We start from the raw sequence: 21600 nt of genomic DNA, 5'->3' as shown, positions 1-21600 counted from the left end.
ATCAAAACTTAACATCTTGAAAGTATCATTTACCATCATCAAGTGGGATGTTGTCCTAGGATTCAAGGATGGTTCAACCTTTATAAATCAGTAAACTGGATACACACATCCACAGAATAAGAGAGAAAACTATATTGTCATACAAAAAAAAGATATAAAAAAGGCCATTGAAGCTGTCAAAACCCCTTTATGATAAAAATTTTTCAATAAATCTGGTATATAAGTGGTGTTCCTCAACATAATACATGCTGCATTTCAATAGAAAATGGGTAACATTATGCAACATAGAAACAATTTCAACACAATTCTTCTAACATCAGGAACAAGACCAAGGCACCCCAGTGACTACTTCTATTGAACAAAACTGGAAGTCCTTGTCAGAGTAATGTGGCAAGAACAACAAAAAAAAAAATCTGTAAGTCAGAAAGGAGCCACTAAATTGTCTCTCTTTATCTCTATGGATACGACATGATCTTAGATATAGAAAACCATGAACACTTCACAAGAAAATTGATAAAACTAGAAAGGTAACTCCAGAAAGATGTAAGGTACAGAACCAACACACATATGGCTTGTGCCCCTGCACTCTCTCAACAAAGTGTCTTTATGGCTCTAGGAAATATGTGGGGCTGTTTCAGAGGAAAGTGAGGGAAGAAAACTTGAATGGGCTTAACAAGGAGATGACAATGTAATGAAACAAGAACCCTGGACATGTGAGTCCTCAATCTTGGTTAATACCCCATCACGCTCCCAGGTACATTCCCCCCACCCCAATGTGGCACTAAGTCAGCTGCAGGTTCTAGTTGATCCTCCCTCCCCTCCGCATCATGTGGGGACACGGTGACAGTGGTCCCAAGGGTCACATGCAGATGTGAGTTTTCCAATAACAAGATTTTCATAACATAAACTTAATTATTCCCACATTTTATCCACATTGTCATAAAAAAATCTTAGTTTTCATTGAGTTTCATCTATATTCCCAATGTTTGAAACTGGCTTTACTGTTTCTCTCTATCGTTCATGCTTCTGTTTCCCAATGATCCACACAGAGGTTCCAATCTCCCCAACACTTGGTCACTGGCTATAGGTTCACGGTCTGTTCTTAGTTTATCCTCTGATCACTTTATGAGTAAATAAGGGATTGGGTGGAACTTCTGTTTCCTGAACACTACACTCACACACTTTAATCTCCCTTTCATTGTGATGGTTGATCACCTCACTATATTAATACAGGTAAACTTCCAATGTATCACGTTTAAATCTACCCTTTCTCCTATTTTTCTATTACATTAATTTTCATGCTATATTACTACACCACCTTATCTAGCCAGGCAGTGCTGAGCCCTCACAGGGAATGCCCACAGACTCAGGAGATGATTCAGGGAAGCAGTTTGGTCCAAGTGAGAGGAGCAGAGACCAGGTACCAGGGCTAATGCTCATCAGCCATGAGTGCCCTTGGACACACCACACTCTGCAACGACATCCTTTATGTCAGTGTCCAACCCCAGAGCTCCCTGTATAGTAGGAGGGCATGCCAATAGCTCCCCCCCACCCGCCCGCTTGTGAATTACAACCCAGACCCGGGATCCCAGGTGTTCTCATTCCATGATCAGGAGTGAACACAGACCACTCATCATGGGTTTTGGATCAGCTGGGTTTTCTTTGCTGCTATTTTAAAAGACAATTTATGGAGAATGAGAGACACTGAGTATGTGAATGAATATGCCTGAGAGAAACACCTGACATGTGCCATCAGCCTGACCTGCATGTCTCCTTGAGCCAGACACAGCCTCCCTGCAGGGAGAGGGCGGGGCTGAGCTTCAGGAGAAGCCCAGGGGGAACCAGGAGGGGGCGGGCACCAGGGGGCGCTCTGGACACCACAGAGCTCTCAGGACCAGCAGGGGGTGCTCAGGCCCTGAGTCAGGGTAAGCAGCTGGGAACAGGCACTATGAGGGACTGAGGAACATCTGCCCCTTGTGGTCAGGTTTTTCTTCTTTCCTCGCTGTTCAGTGGCCCAGGGACAAGGTCCCGTTGTCATCTGAGGACAAAGATGGTGCGAACACCATTCTCTTTTCCTAGATGAGCTCTTTCCAGTCTCAGGGACGATTCTCTCAGTAGGTTCCCTTCCCTCAGATATACTGAACACTCAGAGCACCTCTCCATGCCTGGGAGAGGGATACAGTTTCCACAAAGAGAAACATCAGCGAAGTCACACCCTGTGTCTGAGCTCACTCTGTCCGCTCTAGACAAGCCCCCATCTGCTCCAGGGCCCCCTCTCTCAGACAGGCACAGATCTGCCCCATGGGCTCCCTCCCTCATACAGGCACAGACCTGCCCCAGAAACTACCCCAACAGCTTCCCAGGCAGTCTCATCTCCCTGGGGCAGTGCACCCTCTGGCTCAGGGGGCACTCAGGATGAGGGTGATGGCCAGGATTTCCTCTCACTCTCTCTACTCCTCAGTCTCCTGGACCAGAACCAACCCAACTGAGGACCCAACTCAGCTCTCAGAATTCTACTTGGAGGAGAGAGGGAGACTGGCCCAGAGATGAAACCCTCTGCCGCTTGCTGGACAGCCCTCTGTGTGGGTCCCTGAGAGCCATCTGGGCTCTGCTCTGACATGTGTCTCAGCTTCCACATGGAGAATCCACATGGATCATGAGAACCAGCTGGACAGAGTCCTGATCTATACCCACCCCCAGCTGTCCCTCCAGTGTCCCAGGACAACTGCCCCCTCTGCCTTCCACTGTCCACACCCTCCCTAGATCTGTCCCAGAGCCTGAGCTCCATGGCCAGAGCCCTGTTGGCTCTCCCAGCTCCTCCCACAGCATCAAGGGCAGAGCGGACCTTGTAAAAACCCACCTGCCCCTCTTCATTCACCAGCACCTCTCTCACAGGTCAATCCATCTGTGGACACCCCAGGACAGGTCACAGACAGGAGACCTGAAGCTGAGCCAGTACATGGTGTAAGCAGTACCAAGGGTCATATGCAGCCATCACATTTCCAATGACAACATTTTCCTGACCCAAACTTAGTTATTCCTAAATTATTGCCCACGTCTTCCCGTAAACACAGCTGGTCATAATGAAGATTCTTCTATATCCCAATGTATGGAACTGGTTCTACAACAGAGTCTAGAGAATAAACATCATAAAGGAGGACATGCAGCTGCTACACGTCCAGAACCAAACTCCTCTGAAGGAATAGGAACTGGGAGCTCTGTTTGTGTCTCTATAGTTCATGCTTCTAGCTCCCAGGGACACACACAGACACTCTTTCCCTCCCCCCTTCTCCCCCACACACACTTGGTCCACTGACTCTAAGCTCACACTCTGGTCTTTGTTTCTCCTCTGATCACTTTGTAGGGGAAATGGTGTAAGATGGAACTTCCCGTCTCCTGAACATGAACTTCCTGCACTTTTACTTCTTTCTCAGTTTGTGAGGGTTGATTTTTCTTGGTTGTCAAGATTGGTAACTGTAAAAGGCATCTCTGACTTTCAATTCTTCTTTTTTTCATTTTATGACAATTATATCTCTGGAATCTTTGTACAGATCCCTTAGAGCAGCCAGGTCCACTGGAGCGGGCACAGGCCCAGAGGTGGGGAATTGTTTTAACAGGCATACATCCTTGGACATGTCATACTGTGGGACAGTGTCATTTATATCACTATCCAACCCCAGATCTTCCTACATAGTAGGAGGACATGCAAATAGGGCCCCTCTGCTTATAAAAACCAGCCCAGCCCTGACCCTGCAGCTCTGGGACAGGAGTCCAGCAATGGGTTCCCCAGGTTCCCATTCCCTGATCAGGGCTGAACCCAGACCACTAACCATGGGGTATGGGCTCAGCTGGGTTTTCCTAGTGTCTCTTTTAAGAGGTAATTTATGGAAAACAGGAGACATTGTATATGTGAGTGGACATGAGTGAGAACAACAGTGGATGTGTGAGAGTTTCCTGACCAGGATGTCTTTGTGTTTGCAGGTGTCCAGTGTGAGGTGCAGCTGATGGAGTCTGGGGGAGGCTTGGTGCAGCCTGGGGGGGTCTCTTAGAGTCTCCTCTGCAGCCTCTGGATTCACTTTCAGTAGCTACTGGATGCAGTTGGTCTGTCAGGCTCCAAGGAAGGGGCTGGAGTGGGTTGCTGTAATTAATCCTGATGGTGGTACCACATACTACGCCAACTCTGTGAAGGGCCAATTCACCAGCTCCAGAGACAATGCCAAGAACACGATGTATCTGCAAATGAACAGCCTGAAAGTCTAGGACACAGTCTTGTATTACTGTGCCAGAGACACACAGTGAGGGGAAGTCAGTGTGAGCCCAGGCACAAACCTTCCTGAGGAAGACTTGAGTGCTGGGCTGCAGTGGGTTCTCAGGCCACCAGGAGGCGCTCAAGACCTACCCATTCTGAGTTGCAGCCCCAAGAGCTGTTGCAGGTGGTGTTCATGGCTGATTTCTCTGAAGGTCCTTGCCTTCCTCTCCATATAATACTTTCGCCAAGAGTCTCTCTAGAGCCATGGTGCAGTGAATGCCACTGATGGTTTTGTGTTTTAAAATATTTACTCTACTAATAGAAACATTCTCACATGCAAACATTCGTGTATCACTTATGGAGGAAGAAAAATGCAGAGGGGTTGGTGAGCTGGGGAAACTGTCAGCACACAATCACAATCTCTTCAGAAAATGTGGAACTTGGTTAACATGCTTATGTTTCAGGGAGGCCCAGAAAATCCACTGGATATTTCCTCAGCCCTATGTTTCTGACAGATGACACCTGTTTCTCCCTGCGATGGCCCTGCCTTAGTGTCACCCTGAGCTCAGCTGTGGTTTGCAAGGTGTGCACAGCTGAGTCTTCACAACAATCCATGGTGAATTTCAGAGAGCAGTGGTTGGGACCTGTTCCTTATGCTTCATGGAGATGGAGAAAGGGAGGTACATTCTCAGGACAAAGGCACTTTATGAATTCTAAAAAGGTAACATGGTTTTATTTCATTCTCATGGATGGCATATGAAATAAGCAGATGGTCTGAAACCAAATATTATTTCAACACTGAGCACAGCCTGTGAAGATAAACAGTTATATTTCTCAGTCCACTTAGTAGAAGCTCAAATTAGGAAATGGATCCCAAATTGGATTGCTTGCTATGAATTTTTTTAAAAAATAATTTATGTCGTAGTGAAAACCTTCCAACAAATAAAAGTCAACAACTAAATTGAGTCTAGGATGAATTACACCAAAAACTCAAACAAGAGTTCATAACTTTTTAATCAATCCTTCCTGAATCCTTCTAATAATTAAAAGAAGAGTCAACACTTCCCAAGAGATTTATTGATATGACCATTGCAATGATACCAAAGTCAAGAAAGGACACACAAAAATGTCAGGTCCATATCCCTAATGAACATAAATGCAAAAGCCCTCATCAATATATAAGGATCCTTAACACCACTTTGAAAGGATCACTAACCATGATCCAGTGGGATATTGTGCAATAATGCAAGGACAGTTCAATGTTTGTAAACCAGTAAATGGGCAACCCTCATCCACAGAATGTAGGATGAAGTATACCATCATATCTGTTTATATACATAGAATATAGCATTTAAAAATTTAAAAACTTCTTCATGATTACAATTATAAACACATTAGGTGTAGAAGTGATAGGTTTCAATATAATAAAGGCCACATTTGAGAAGCTACCAAGTGACATCATGCTACACAGAGAAAATTTCAAAGCTATTCTTCTTGCATCAGGCCCAAGACAAGGGTGCCCCTGTGACTACTTCTATTGTACAAAATTAGAAGTACTTGTCAGAATACTTAGGCATGAAAAAAATGCAAAATGTATGAATCAGATAGAAAATATGTTAAAATGTCTTTCTTGTTCTCTATACATATGACATGATCGTGTATACAGAAAACCATTAAAACTGCACCAGAGAACTGAATAACTAGAAAGGGAACTCAGGAAAATATAAGGTACAACAACACACAAAGGGTTGTGCCCACTCTCATCAAAGTGTCTTCAAGACTCTAGAAAATATGTAGGACTGTTTCAAAGGAAAGAAAATGTGATATGGCTAAACAAGGAGATCAAACATAATGAAACAAGAATCCTGGATGTGTGTATCCTCTGTGTTGGTTAATGTGCCCAGGTAGCTTTCCCCCCAGTGTGGCACTGGGTTTGGTGCAGGTTCCAGTTGACTCCATCCAGTGGGGACATGGGACAGTGTTCCCAAGGGCCACATGCAGATATCAGATTTCCAATAACAAGATTTTCATAACTTAAACCTAAATACTCCCTAATGTTTACCTGCATCTTCACCACAACATCCTAGTTTTGACTGAGTTTCATCCACATCACCAATGATACAAAAAGGCTCACAAGTGAGTCTACAAAGGAGGTCATGCAGCTGCTACATGTCCAGCAGAAAATTCCTCTGAAGGAATATGACCTGGAGCTCTGTCTGTCCCTGTAGTACATGCTTCTGGTTCCCAATGAGGCAAACACATGCTCCACTCTCCCCCAGCACTTGGTCCACTGGCTCTAGGATCACACTCAGGTCTTAGTTTGTCCTCTGATCAATTTGTAGGGGAAATAGTGTCAGATGGGACTTCCCATCTCCTAAACATGAACCTGCTGCACTTTTAAATCTTACACTGGTTGTGAGGGTTGGTTCAACTAGGTATGTTCACCACTGGCGACTGTCAAAGGCATCTCATGTATATCTTTACCTCTAGTTTCTTATGTGACCATGTCTGACTTTTCCCACAGGGTCTACCACTGTCACTCTCATGTGATCAGTGTCCCTCCACAGTTGCTAATTTCCACAGTGTCACAGCTTATTCCCCCAATAGACGAACTCCTTCCTTCCTGGTCAGCTCCTGACCAGGGAATGAGTGCACCAGACTATCCCATGCAAACCCACATACTCAAGGCAAACCTGGTGCATTTTCTTCCCTGTGATAAACGGTGTGTACCAGTATCCATCCAGACACACCTTCCCTCTGGCCAGGTCAGACCCAGGCACATCTGTAAACACCAAGGGACTGAGGACACTGATGAGAACGGTCTCACCTGCTCTGGATGGCAGGTGCTCTCCCCTCCACAGTCTTGAACCGGATCAGCCCACATGTCCAGGTTCTTACCAAAGGCCCTTGAGCTGCTCTTTGGGGCACTTCCAGGACCTGCCTCCAGGGGTTAGAGTTTAAGACTTAATCATCAAACAAGATTATTGACAACCCAGGTGGTAAGACTTTTCACTCAAGACTTTTTTCATGAAAAAATGGAGGAAATGACCTTTCAGATGCTAAAACCAATGAATGAAAATCACTCCCTGCAGAGGTGGATCAACTTCCTCATGTCCAAGAGCAAGGAGGGCTGTGCTGTCCTCTCCACTGTGACTTATTCATATGATCACAGGCACAATCCTAGATTTCACAGGCACGGTGTCTCAGGGGCTGCATTTAAGGGGCCCAGTTCCTGGATAGGGAACTGTCCTCTATCCATGGTGAGTCTGTGCCCTGTGCTCACTGCTCCATGCTATTTCACTGCCAACAGTCAGGGAGGGTCCCCCACAAATATCAGAAAACATGTTTCTTGAGCTCAACAGGTACTGCTGTGCCACATGGTGGACACTCCAGGATGCTTAGTGGGCACACCAGGCTGGGTGACAGCACCTCCCTTGTGCAAGCTGAGGACCTGGCACTAGAGGCCTAGGCTGTGGAAGGTTATGTTCCTCAGGTTCTCCCCCGATGCGGCCACATGGATGTCTCCTGAGTGGTGGCTCAGCAGCAGCCTGCAGGGAGTCTTCTTTCACAATCCCACTGCCCTCAGGTGGTGCCCATTCTTTATCCTCTGGACACTGAAGGCTGCATGCACGCCTGTCTTCAGGCTGAAGTTCTGTTCTCCCTTTCCTTCCTCTGCTTCTGGTCCACATGCAGCTCCACGGGCTGATCTCCTGGGTCAGGAGCCCTCAGCTCTGGCCAATCCAAACAGTCAGCTTCTCTTCACACTCTGAAAAGCCTTGATGCAGCCTTCATTGTGGTGGCCACATCCATCCCCTGAATATCTGTTCCCTGTCATCAGTTTTGTCCATGGGGCAGGCCTAGTGCACCCTAGGCTGTGTCTCCACAGCTCTGTGGCATTTAATGTGCCACATGCCCAGGATCACTCTGATAATCTGTGTGAAAATCTGGATGGACTGTTCACACTCTAAAATACAATCTGATGCATTAACCCATGAAATGAGTCAACACCTCTGGGTTCAGCAGGGTCAGAGCCTCCAGGACACCAGGTGTTTTTGAGAACAACCATGGCCACTCTGCACATGGCTGTGTCCATTGTGTGCACCAGGGCATCCCCAGCCCTGGCCTTGGCGGCCAACCAGGGCACCTCCCACCAAGGACAAAGCAGCTCCTGACCAGGGCCTCTCAGTGACCAGCATCGGTCAGCCTCTTCCCAATCTCTTCCCGACCAGGTTGTGGTCTGTAGACTTGAAGGGCCATCTCTGCACAGCCCACTATCAGCAAGAATCCCATTAAGCTGGTTTGGTTAGAATTCCCCACCCTCAGTATGTGCTGGCTCCCAAGGTCCCATTAGGACACTCCCCCCTCCAGTAGATGTCTGGTCATGCTGGCTGGTCCCCAGGTTGAAGGCTGTCAGGGCAACTCACCAGGCGCCCCCCCCCCACAGCCCTGCTGTTCCCTCTTAGCACCTGTGCATTCACTGACCCCCACTCTCTCCCTGCACCTCAACTCCAACATGTGCTTATTTCATTCAGACTTGAATCATCTCTCTCTCTTCTACTGGCAACCCCTTTGGACCCTTGCCCTGATTCAGTCTGCCTTCCCCTTCCTTCCTTAACCTGTGTGAGGATGAAGGTGTTCCCTCAATGCTCCGCCCACTGAGGGTCTGAGCCAATCAGGACACACGACAGCCCTGCCTGTCAGTAGTCCCAGCCCAGGGAGTGCTGCCACACACTGGCTGGCCTCTGGTTGACTTGTGACCATGCCCCCATTGGCAGGTGGCAGTTCTCACTTGAGTGCCCTGCCAGGCCTGCAGTCTGGCTGCCCATCTGGCTCTCTCCCAGGGTCTCACACGTGCACCTCTCCTCAGGCCCCGGGGTTCTTGGTTATGAACCCTTGGACATCTCCCCCAAAGGGCGGGGCTGAGAATATGCAAATTTACCTGGGAAACCCCCCCTTTTAATCCAGGAATTCGTCCCTACAACCCAGCGGGGTGCGTAGAGCTTTCCTCACTGTCCACCTCCAGCAAGGGCTGTGCCACCACCCTGGCCATCCTCCTGGCTGCGCTCCCAGGTGAGTCTCAGACCAGGTGTTAGGGTCCCAGGGGAGGGAGGCTGGGAGGCACCCCGCCTTGAGTCTCGCTCTCTCACTCAGGTGTCTGCCCCCAGCAGTAGCTGGTGCAGTCCGGGGTGAGGCGAGGACACCTGGGGAGTCTCTGAGGACCTCCTGCAGGACTACTGGCTGCAGCTTCACCCACTGAAGCTGGTTCCACTGGGTGTGCCAGATGCCAGGGAAGGGCCTGGAGTGGATGGGACAGATCTGGCCTGGTGATGGGGATACCAGATACAGCCCATCCCTCTGAGGCCACGTCACCATCTCCATGGACAACTCCATCAGCACCAGCTACCTGCAGTAGAGCAGCCTGAAGGCCTCTGGCACGGCCATGCACTACTGTGCGAGGGACACAATGAGAGAAAACACGTCCTGTGGGCACCAAAACCCTCCACCAGTGCAGGGAAGAGGCCCAGCACCTCCCCTGCGAACCCCTCTGATCTTCCCCCAGAGGAAGCAGCATTTGCTGTGTCCATAGGACTGAGAGCAGGAGAAGGTCAGCGTGGAGGATCCAGGCCCTGATGATAAGAGGGATGGCTCCTGTGCCCTGACTCTCTTCCTGGGAGGCAGCTGCTGTGCAGAGCTCACCCCTGGTCTGGGACTCGGCCCCTGATGCTGGTGGCTCCTTCTCTCAGCAGCTGCACAGATAACGCTGCAGACAACCTCAGTGTCCCCAGCACCCTCAGAGCCATTCTCTCCATCCTCACAAATCCAACTTTCATCTTGGATAACGTGTCTGTTTTATCTTCCAGGTCATAGAAATTCTCCACTCAGTGTTCTCATCCTTGACGTGGTGCTTTTCACAACAAAAATTCTACTTATTTTTTTAGTACTTATCTTATTTTTTTATTTCAAAATATTATTGGTTTTATGGAGTTTGTGCTGTTCTGCTATTTTTGACAAGGTTTCTTCCTGTAACCGGGTGGGATATAGCAAGTTCTGACGATAAAATTCCATGTCTCACACGTGCTGTAGATGGACTTCCATTCCTTTTATACAGTTTGTCTGCTGGTTCTTTTGTATTTCATCTTCTGCTTGAATTTGCTCCTCATTTGCAGAATGTCCCAATGAAAAGTGTTGGAGCTTCAGATGGCATGATGGCAGAGGGTGTGGTCCCCCTGGCTCCATGAAACAGGGAGAAAGGGGTGTTTCATATGAGGCTAGGGACTTTAATTTATTTGGAACCGGATTCATGTCAAGGACAAAGCTGTTGTGTGGCTCCTGTTGAAGTCTGTGATGGCTGATGCTCTCATGCACAGATGAACCTCGGCAATCTCATGCATGTCTCCTTCGTCCTCACATGCAGCCTCTCAGGGGTGTGGCTGCAGGAAAGCTCCCTCCTCACCCCAGTTTCCATCCCTCCTGCTGTGAAAAACAGCAAAGTATTATCTTCTGTCAGCGGCCAGCCTGGGGGAGGGTACGATTGACACATTTTGCTTATTCAAACATCTTCCAAAGTCAGGGAGGATTTTAAAGCGGGACAAGTATTCATTCCCAAGCAGACCCACATATCAATTATTCCCATATCATTGGAGACAAGAAGCCACTTTGGCATTGCTGGTCTATGGTTCAGAACTCATTATATTTACCTTTGGTTTCCCTCTGGTTTGGGGAGCTGTGGGAGGAATCACCTTGTTTGCCATGTGCTGTGTTTATCCTGTGGACACTCTCAGACACCAAGCAGGGTTTCTCTCATATTCTAGGGAAATCCCAGGAGAAGCACAGGCAGGCCATAGGAGGCAGCACAGTCCACAGGCACTGCACCCAGCAGATAGGGTGCCATTTCCTACACCTTCCTAAGAGAGGTCTGGAGTCAGGGACTGCCACCCACACCACCTTTAGGTTGGGTCCCTGCATTTCTGCCCATGCAAACCGACCCAGCTTCACGGAGAAATCCAGGCAGGTGGGAAGTGTCACTGTGTCCCTGACTCTGGGTTTGGGTCCCTGGGAGAACTGACCTGAGCAGACACACGAGGCCCCTCCACGTATCCTGTTCCTCCTGCTGTCTCATGTCTGCAACAGGGGACCCACACATCTCAGAAATGGGTGATGGTGTGAGCCAAGTGTCTGTGTGTCCCATAGGTGTTCCCTGTCCTCAGGTCTCCAGCCTGAGGACCATCTCAAAGAATAGGGACACCAAGTAGAGGTCTCCTCATAGAGGCCTAGTCTCACATGAGCCACCCACACTGACCCCCCACCACCAGTTTTGGAATATTCTGTGTGTGGATTCACCATAACCCAGAAAAGGGGCCAGAGTGGGTCAGTGTGATCTGAACTAAAGGGAACACTCAGAAAGTCCCCAACATACAGCGCTGATCAGCATCTCCAGGCACACAACCGAGTGTTCTTGCAGCTGAGCAGTGTGACAACCGAGGATGCAGGTGAGTAAGACTGTTCCCAAGGGCTGTGGTCCAAATCCAGTGGGAGTCAGACACAAGGTCCCTGCAGAGGCAGGAAGGTTGGCTGCAGAAAGCAAAGGGCCCACCAGGAACCCCAGGATGGTCAGCGGTGGTGACAGTTCACGCTGTCCCTTTGGGGGGATATGGTTGCTGCTCCCAACAGACACAGAAAGGCTCAGTCTGGCCTAAGCAGAGTCTGCTCCTGTCTCTATTGAACTCAACACAAGCAGGAGAATTGCATCATTCAAATGCTGACGGCCAGGTAATCCAGAGTCATGGGCCCTGGGGACACTGGGTCTGGGTCTTCCCAACAAGCAATCACACAGCAGCCCACTCCCCAGAGCGTTGGACAGACTTAGCAGGTCCAGAGGCTCCAGGAGGGGCAGTGACGGATGCCATGTCTGACCGCAGGGCCAGCTGCAGCCTTGGCAGTTACTACTGACTCTTAACACCCACATGGAGATGCCCATGGAAAGGGTCTCAGGTCCCTGGTAACAGAGTGCACAGACAGGAGCTGTTGGGGTCATGATAGTGGTCCTGGGCACAACACAGACCTCATTTGCATGTGACAGACCTGGGGGACCTGACTCCCCTTAGGTGATGGAGGACCATCTCCCAGGTGAGGCATGACCTTCTCCATAATAGTGAGGACTCAGAGGCCACAGGTGGATCCAGCCCTGAAGTGCAGGTAACACCAGATAACAGATGCTCATCCATGCTCTCATCTTATACCAAGGTTCTGCACCCTCACTGGACAGAGCCTGAAGGAGATAAAGCCACCACTTCATTGGGTTAAGGAGCAAAATGTGGTTTAGCAGCCACTCATGCTGTGCTCCAAGGGAAGGAGGGTGGTCAGATAGCAGTTGCCTGAGGAGAGTCAGGATGGGTGGCTTTGGGGAGGGATGGGAAGAGCCTCCAGGACCCTGTACTGAGTCCTCCTCCATTCCTCAGCAGCCATCTTTCTTGGGAGGAGCAATCCCCACTCAATGGCATCAGCCTGGGGAAAGCAATCCCCCACCTCTGGAACCCTGTCACCCCACCCTGAGTCATAAGCCCTGCTGAGGAGACAGGGGCATAGCCCTGGGCTTAGACTTCTGGGCATCTCAGGAGGTGTCAGAGACTGGCTTTGGTGAGGCCATTGACCTACTTTCTCTTGAAATTCACTGGCACATGCTCCTCACGGGAGATCTGATAGTAACAGCATCCTGGCTTCTGGGAGACCCAAGCTCTGATCTCCACAGAACCCACCCACCTTACCATCAGGGGCTTCAAGGTATCAAGTTCAGGGGAAAATCAGGGACAGACTCAGACATGTGGCTCTAGAACAAAACACACTTACCACCTTCTCTGAAGTCTGATCAGCACCTTCCCGTTATGGGACATCCTAGTGCCCCATCCTCCTGATTCACGGGAGTCTCTTTCAGAGACTGAGCCTTTCCAGTGACTGAGGTTAATAGGCAGCCAGCAGGTGGAGGCGGATCCAGGGGTGTCTTGGGACATTTGCTGACCTGCCCCTGGGCCCTATGGTGGGAAACAAGAGGATATACCTCTGGGAAACATTTATGCATCCTACATAGGAGTACTTAAATATGTAAAACTAAGCTTGAACATAGTGTCAGATGGAACTTCCTGTCTCCTGAACATGAAACTCCTGCACTTTTAATTCTGGGATTTGAATATTAATTTCTCTTGGTTCTAATTACTGGTGACTGTCAAAGGAATCAATTATTTTCAATCCTCTTCTTTTTTGTACAGGTGACCAGGAGCAGTTGGGTTCAGTGGGGAGTGCACAGGTTTAGATGTGGGGAATTAATTAACACACATGCACCCCTGGACATGTTACACCTGGGATGGCGTTATTTGTATCAGCATCCAACTCAGAGCTTCCTATATAGTAGAAGGACATGCAAATAGAGCCCATGCTGCTCATAAAAACCATCCCAGCCCTGACCCTGCACCTCTGGGACAGGAGCCCAGCCCTGGGATCCCCAGGTGTTCCCATTCCCTGATCAGGACTGAACACAGACCACTTACCATGGGATTTGATCTCAGCTGGGTGTTCCTTGTGGCTCTATTAAGAGGTAATTTATAGAGAACAAGAGACACTGAGTATGTGAGTGGATAAGAGTGAGTGATATAGTGGACATGTGAGAGTTTCCTGACCAGGACATCTTTGTGTTTGCAGGTATCCAGTGTGAGTTGCAGCTGGTGGAGTCGGGGGAAGGCTTGGTGCAGCCTGGGGGGGGGAGAACGGTGGTCTCAGAAACTCTCCTGTATAACTTCTGGATTCACCTTCAGTAGCTACTGGATGAGCTGGGTTCACCAGGCTTCAGGGAAGAGGCTGGAGTGGTTATGTCAAATGAATCCTGATGAAAGTACTACAAACTATGCCAACTCTGTGAAGGGCCAATTCACCATCTCCAGAGACAAAGCCAAGAACATGCTGCATCTGCAAATGAACAGCCTGAGAGCCGAGGACACGGACCTGTATTACTGTGTGAGACACAGTGAGGGGAAGTCAGTGTGAGCCCAGACACAAACCTCCCTGCAAGAGGGGCTATGACCACCAGGAGGTGCTTTGGGTACCTGAACCCAAGAACCATCCCAGCAGCAGGTGCAATGGGAGGTTTGAGCTGGTTTCCTAAGGTGGTTTCCTCTTCATGTCACATTTCCCTCAGGGAAACTCTCTGGATTCCTGATTCTGTGCTCATCTCTGAAGTCTCTGAGTTAGAAAGTCTGTTGTAAAGTGAGACAACTTTCTCACTTGCACAAATCACAGAGAAACTCTTTCAGACATTCTTGTGCCTGTGTGACAATTCATTATCAAATATGACCTACATCAGCTAAATCTAACCAGAGTCTCTACTGACTCAATAGTACAGCTCAGCCCCACAGCTCAGGGTCCCAGCCAGTCAGCAATGGAATTCATGTGTTCTGGACAATGGGCAGCAGAAGCCTATGAATGCAAAACTAGAGAAGAAAGACCCCAGGTGGTACATTCATTGCTTTTTCATCATGCTCATAGCACCAAGAGTAGGTGACACCAAGCAGAGGTAGGGAGACCCACAGCAGTTTAGTACAGACGATAAACACACACACCGAGGGGCATAGAATGTTTATTATGCACATAGTTGAAATCTCTGTGAAACACAAGAACGGCCCATCAGGAAGTCAGACCTGATTTGATGGAGCCAGGATAGGAGACTGGCTCAGGGAATTTATTTTGGAGAGGTGGAGGAGGAGCAAAATTCTGCTTCCAGGGGCTTATGTATATTCAACCTTTTATTGACATCTGGAGAGGAGACCCAACTTTTCTTTTAATATTCCCATGTGGGGCCAAGTGAAAAGAGGCAGGAATGAGCCATCAGTTTTCAGCAATCAAGCAAAAACTAAAATAAAATATGGCTATTTATTTTACTGATCAATTATAAAATTTGAGCAAACATTGAGAAAAAGGGCCATTATTTGGTACAAAAACAACCTCTTTAGAAATTCAGACAAATGATGATAAATTACAAAATGATGATGATAATGGTGATGGTGATGGTGCTGGTGATGGTACTGATGACCATAGAACTAGACATGGGTTATGGTCCCTTGTCTTGGGTGGGATCTCTCCCCTACCCAAAACCATAAGTTGTTTGGAAGCCTTGTATCAACTTTTAAATGTGGCAATTTTGGTTTCAATTTCCAATGACATCTAAAGAGAAGATTCCTGCTTTTATTATTTGATAAAAAGTCAATGTGTGTGGACAACCACCGTGCTTACAAAATATGAGAATGATAATAAGTAGGCAACTGATGATGATGCTGTTGATGATGATGATGGACTGAGAAAGGGGTCTTGTTCTAAAGAAATGAAGGCTCCTCATACGGAAACACCATCACCATGGCTCCTCAAGGGAGGAATGTACACTCTTCCCTGTAACTGTTGAGGGATTTCATAAATGAGAGCCAATGAATTATGCAGTTTGGTGATTCATGGTATCACCACGTGAGTAACGACCCCAAAGGTGTCCAAGTGCAGATCCCCTGCACTTGAGAAGGTGTTACCTTTCAGAAAAGAGACACTATGAGAATGTGCATGTAGGAAACAAGGAATCCCCTTCTAACTAGTTTTCAAGGACATGTTCCTTACTTCTGTATGATCTTTAAAGCTTCAATTTCTAACAAACTCCTGTTCATAATTATTTGGTATTTCCTATGATGATATAAGCCAAGGGTGGGCAACCCCTGGCATGCATGCCAAACATGACATGCCAGTAACTCTTGCTGGCACACAAAACCCTCTCTTATAATCTTCCATTTACAATATTTTTCTTAATATTGACTTTTTTATTTTGCAGATAAATTCAGTGTAGGTGCATCTTAGATAAATAAATAATTTTACATAACATGTATATATTAAGAGTCTCATGCTCTACCGACTGAGCTAGCCGGGCGCGGTAACATGTATATATTAAAAAATAAATGTATTTTTCATCATCATATACTGTGTTTTGGTCACTCGAATGAATTTTATTATTTCTTCAATGTTCTTCACATACATATACCTTAAGAGATATCAAGTAGGCATAACATGTTCTCAAAAAATTATGGTTAGCACGCAGAAGAATTTTGAGTCAGAGATTTTGCTGGTTTTGGCATGCACTCACAAAAAGATTGCCCACCCCTCATATAAGCTGTCGCTATCATGTCCTGCAATTCCTACTGGGCCTTCACTGGAGGATGCTTTAAACCCATAGGTCCAGGTATTCTCTGTCCATGAAAATCAAGCATATTTCTCTTCAGTGACTCAAAACAAATCCAGCTTCCTCCCCTTATGCAGTGAAAAGTCACATCTAGATTTATGGGTAGTTTCCTAGCATGGCTTCCCTCTGCTCCACTCCCTATGGCTGCTGTAGGCAATGCACATGGAGAGTGAATGCTCAACATTTTCTTGAAGTTCTTTGTAAAACCACCCAATAAAGGACTCATTAAAGAAAACATTGTTAAATTAGCCTTGGTTATAATTAAAAACTTTTCCCCCATCAAAGATTCCATTGTGTAAATGAAATCAGAATCATATACACAAAGAATATGTTTCCAAATCATATGCCCCATATGAGAAGGTATAAATTATACATTAAGGATGTTATATGTTTGTGGGAGAACTGAGCACTTTTTGACCACAGAGACCTTCTAAGGGAAGAGAAGAGGGAGGCTGGGAGTGAGGGATTCCTCTCAGAGTTGAAGTTTCCTTTCCTATGAGAAATTCTATGTTCAGATTCCTCTTCACTCACCTCCCTCTGGACCCCAACATAACTCATAACACTAGACTGAGAAAACAGGTTATTCTCCTTCCATCATTACTTCAATACTAGAGGTCCAGTGCATGAAATTTGTGCACGGGATGGGTTGTCCCTCACGCAGCCAGCACCCTTTCCAATCTGGGACCCCTTGAGGGATGTCTGACTGCTGTTTTAGGCCCGTCGGACTTCCCTCTCACAATCCGGGACTGCTGCCTCCTTACTGCCAACTGCCTACCTGCATGATTGCCCCTAACTGCTTCTGCCTACCAGCTTGATTGCCCTCTAACCACTCCCCTGATGGCCTGATTGATGCCTAATTTCTCCCCTGCTGGCCTGATTGCCCTCAACTGCCCTTCCCTGCCAGCCTGATCACCCCTAACTGTCCTCCCCTGCAGGCCTGGTAGTCCCCAACTCCCCTGATGGCCTGGTCAGTCCCAACTGCCCTCCCCTACTGGCCTGGTCAACCCCAACTGCCCTCTCCTGCCAGCTCGATCACCCTCAACTGCCCTCCCCTGCCAGCCTGATCACCCCTAACTGTCCTCTCCTGCAGGTCTGGTAGCCACCAATTGTCATCCCCTGATGGCCTGGTCAATCCCAACAGCCCTCCCCTACTGGTCTGGTCAACCACAACTGCCCTCTCCTGCTGGCCGGATTGCCCACAAATTACCTCCCCTGCCAGCCATCTTTGTGGTGGCCATCTTGTGATGACATTGTGCGATGCCACTTAGGCTTTTACTATATAGGACAGTGATGGCGAACCTATGACACCCGTGTCAGAGGTGGCACGCGAACTCATTTTTTTTGGTTGATTTTTCTTTGTTAAATGGCATTTAAATATACAAAACAAATATCAAAAATTTACATCTTTGTTTTACTATGGTTGCAAATATTAAAATAATTTATATATGTGACAAGTCACCTTAGTTAAGTTAGAGTTTTTCAAAATGCTGACACGCCGAGCTCAAAGGTTCGCCATCACTGATATAGGATATGAATGAATCTCAGTTGTGAACATACATGATCACTGCTTTTATTTCGTGTATTTTTTTCCACTTGAAGCCATGGCTATTTCTGATGAAATTATATGGGGTTTCTGCAATTGGCCATGGGCTTGCATAAAGGAAGATTTTTCACAGGAAGATGTAGACACAATCACAAAGTTTCAGCATCAAGAATCACAAATATCCCACCTGCATGTGCTTGGGCAATGGTTCCTCCGAATAAAGTAACAACATGAATTAAGATGTAAGATACTGAAAGTGAATGTCCTTTATTTTTATATTTCACACAAGGGTAGCATTTATATAAAATTAGATTTAAAAATTTGGAAATTGTGGGATACACAAGTATGTTGAATTTAGAAACGGTCGGAACAAATGCTAATCCCTTTTACATCTGTTTGAAATATGCATGAGAAAATAATAGTGTAACATGCTTATTTACTCCATATTTCTTCTTAAGTTCAGAGATTTTAGACTGTGCTTTCACATTAAACCAATGAGTGTCATGACGCATGTGGTCTTCTGAGCCCAATTTACATTCTGAGTGAGGTCGATGCAAGAGATGCCCCCACACAATCCTCAGAAAAACCAGGCAAGCCCAACCTCAGTCCCTACACTTATAGGCAAGATGGCCCCACATGCAAATTTCTGTTCAAACTCCAGGGTAAATGCTCTCCTGGGCTGTGAAGCTTCACAGCTCTTTCTTCACACAGGGCTCAGTTCTCTGGGAAGGCAGAGCTGTGGTCTAGAAGAAGATGAGACTGCTGGGTCTTCTCCTGTGCCTGGTGACAGCCCCCCTAGGTGAGGGTCCCAGGGGTCAGACAGGGGTCATGAGATGGCTGTGACTGCAGGTGACTGACAGGATTGATGTGCCTTGTCCCCAGGTGTCTTGTCCCAGGTGCAGCTGCAGGAGTCAGGCCCAGGACTGGTGAAGCCCTCGCAGACCCTCTCCCTCACCTGCACTGTCTCTGGATTCTCTTTAACGAGCTATGGTGTACAATGGACCCGCCAGGCTCCGGGAAAGGGGCTGGAGTGGGTCGGGGGTATATGGAGTAATGGAGGTACCTACTATAACCCAACACTGAAATCTCGACTCAGCATCACCAGGGACACGTCCAAGAGCCAAGTTTATTTAACATTGAACAGCCTGAGAACCGAGGACACGGCCGTGTATTACTGTGCAAGATACACAGTGAGGGGAAGTCAGTGTGAGGCCAGACACAAACCTCCCTGAGGGAGACAGCAGGGCTGGGCACAAGGGGGCACTTTGGACAGCAGGGGGCGCTCCTGACTCACCAAGCCCAGAGTGTGCAACCCCAGGAGCAGGGGCAGAGGGAGGTGGGGAAGAAAGGGTCTTCCTGTTGCGTGCAGGGATTTCCTCTCAAGCTCTCAGCTGCATCCAGGGATGGTTTTTGCTCTTTCTCTGTGGCTCTAACTTCCCTCATTCTCACTGCAGACACCAGAGGAGGAGGTAACACTGCTGTTGGCAGATGACATATGGGCAGTGACTGGGGACTCTCCTCACCATGTTCTGTATTTTCTGCTTTGCTTTCTGGACAAAGACCATCCTCAGAGCTCTCATCAGCCTGTGGTTAGAAACTTTCCCACAAAGAGAGACCCCAGCACAGCCCAGTCACCTGTGGCTCAGGGTCTGACCCACATGCCCACCTGTCCCCATAGGGGTCCTTCCTTCTGACAGGCTCACAATAAATAAAACATATGCATGTACCAGGGACAGTGGAAACTGGATGAAATCCATCTGAATGGTGCAAAGGTCCCTTCAAGGCTGCTCCCTGGTCACCTCACCTGTGCAGGTGCCAGGATTTGCTGTTTCTGGTACCACAGGAGCAGGAAATGACCTCAGCTCTCTTCTTAAAGGTGTCACACCAGCACTGATGTGAGATGATACACTATTTGTGTAGTGTAGTTTAATAGGAAAGTTTAACAAAGTCTCATTGGAAATAATCTCATTTCAACAAGCATCTGGCTGCGCAAATATCTCGGTGAAGGAGACATCTCTACAGTTTTCTATTATTTTTTTTTACTTAACATTATGGGGTAAAGTTTGACATTTCATAATGATGGTGTTGAATTCTCTGTAGATTACTCCTTTGAGGGCTCAGACGGGATAATAACCCAGGTGGAGGGTGCTTGTTGATTATGTTGGTCTATCTCAGCATTTTCCTAACCTCCATGTTTAGGTATTATAGTGACTCCCACCTTCACCTTCCATCTCCAGGATGGAGGGGAGCTCCCACACTTCCTACTCGGAATTCTTTGATGAGTTTCCAGGAACTATGAGAACCCACTATGTCTGCAAAGCTTTCCCAAGTCATGCACTGCTCCCCAAACCTCTGTGTGTCTACCCTGGTCTCCTCCAGACAGCTCTGGTGACTACAGAACTTTTCACCACTAAGGAATGGGACTTGGGGAAACCATGTGCTTGTTCTTTGAAAAGGAAAAAAATCTTTGACAAACCATTTGCCAGGCCAAACAGGAAACAAAGAGAAGAAACCCAAATAAATAAAATCAGAAATGAAAGCGGAGAAGGAACAACTGACCCCCCGGAAATAAAAAAGGATTGTAATAAAATACTATACGCAACTATATGCCAACAAGCTGGACAATGTGGATGAAATGGACAAATTCCTAGAAAAACACAATCTTGCAAAACTGAAACAGGAAGAATCAGAAAACCTGAATAGGCCCATAACAACTGAGGAAATAGAAGCAGGTATCAACAAACTCACAGCAAACAAATGCTCTGGTCTGGATGACTTTACAGGGGAGTTTTATGAAACATTAAAATGAGAACTAAACTCCATACTCCCCAAACTATTTAAAAAAATCCAAGAAGAAGGAAAACATCCAAACTCTTTTTATGAGTCCAGCAGTATCCTAATTTTAAAACTAGATCCCACTACTAAGAAAGATAATTATACGCCAATATCCCTGATGAACATAGATGCTAACATCCTCAAAAAATATTAGCAAATCAGATCCAGCAATATATTAAAAAGATCACACACCATAACCAAATGGGATTCATCCCAGGAATGCCAAATCAATAAACATGATGCATCACATAAACAAATTGAAAGACAAAAATAACATGACCATATCTACAGATTTAGAAAAAGCATTCAACAAAACCCAACACTCACTTTTGATAAATACTCTCAGCTTTATCAAAGAAGAGGGAGCATATCTCAACATAATAAAGGACATGTATGATAAACCATCAGCCAACATCATAGTCAATGAGCAAAAATGAATAGCATTTCCCAAAAAAAAAGGAACAAAACACAAATGTTCAATTTCACCAACCTTATTCAACAGAGTATTGGAAGTCCTAGCCACAGCAATCAGACAAGAAGAAGAAATAAAAGGCATCCAAAATGGAAAGGAGGAAATAAAACTCTCATTAGTCACACGTGACATGATATTGTACATAGAAAACCCTAAAGACTCCATCAAAAAATACTAGATTTAATAAACAAATTCCACAATGTACCAGGATACTAAACTAACCACCCCAGAAATCAATGGAA

General features: G+C 46.9%; 1 pseudogene and 1 gene segment (V, D, J or C); both read left to right on the top strand.

Moving 5' to 3' along the window:
- Positions 1-21600, top strand: part of LOC132222663 (Ig heavy chain V region 1B43-like) — a 150306-nt gene that overhangs the window by 15947 nt on the left and 112759 nt on the right.
- The window catches only part of LOC132222632 (immunoglobulin heavy variable 3-74-like), a 42390-nt pseudogene continuing 34525 nt past the window's right edge, over positions 13736-21600 (top strand).

This window comes from Myotis daubentonii, chromosome 20, assembly GCF_963259705.1.
Source record: "Myotis daubentonii chromosome 20, mMyoDau2.1, whole genome shotgun sequence".
Classification (NCBI taxonomy): Eukaryota; Metazoa; Chordata; class Mammalia; order Chiroptera; family Vespertilionidae; genus Myotis; species Myotis daubentonii.
The sequence above is the reverse complement of the archived record's forward strand: the minus strand, read 5'-3'. Positions and strand labels throughout refer to the sequence as shown.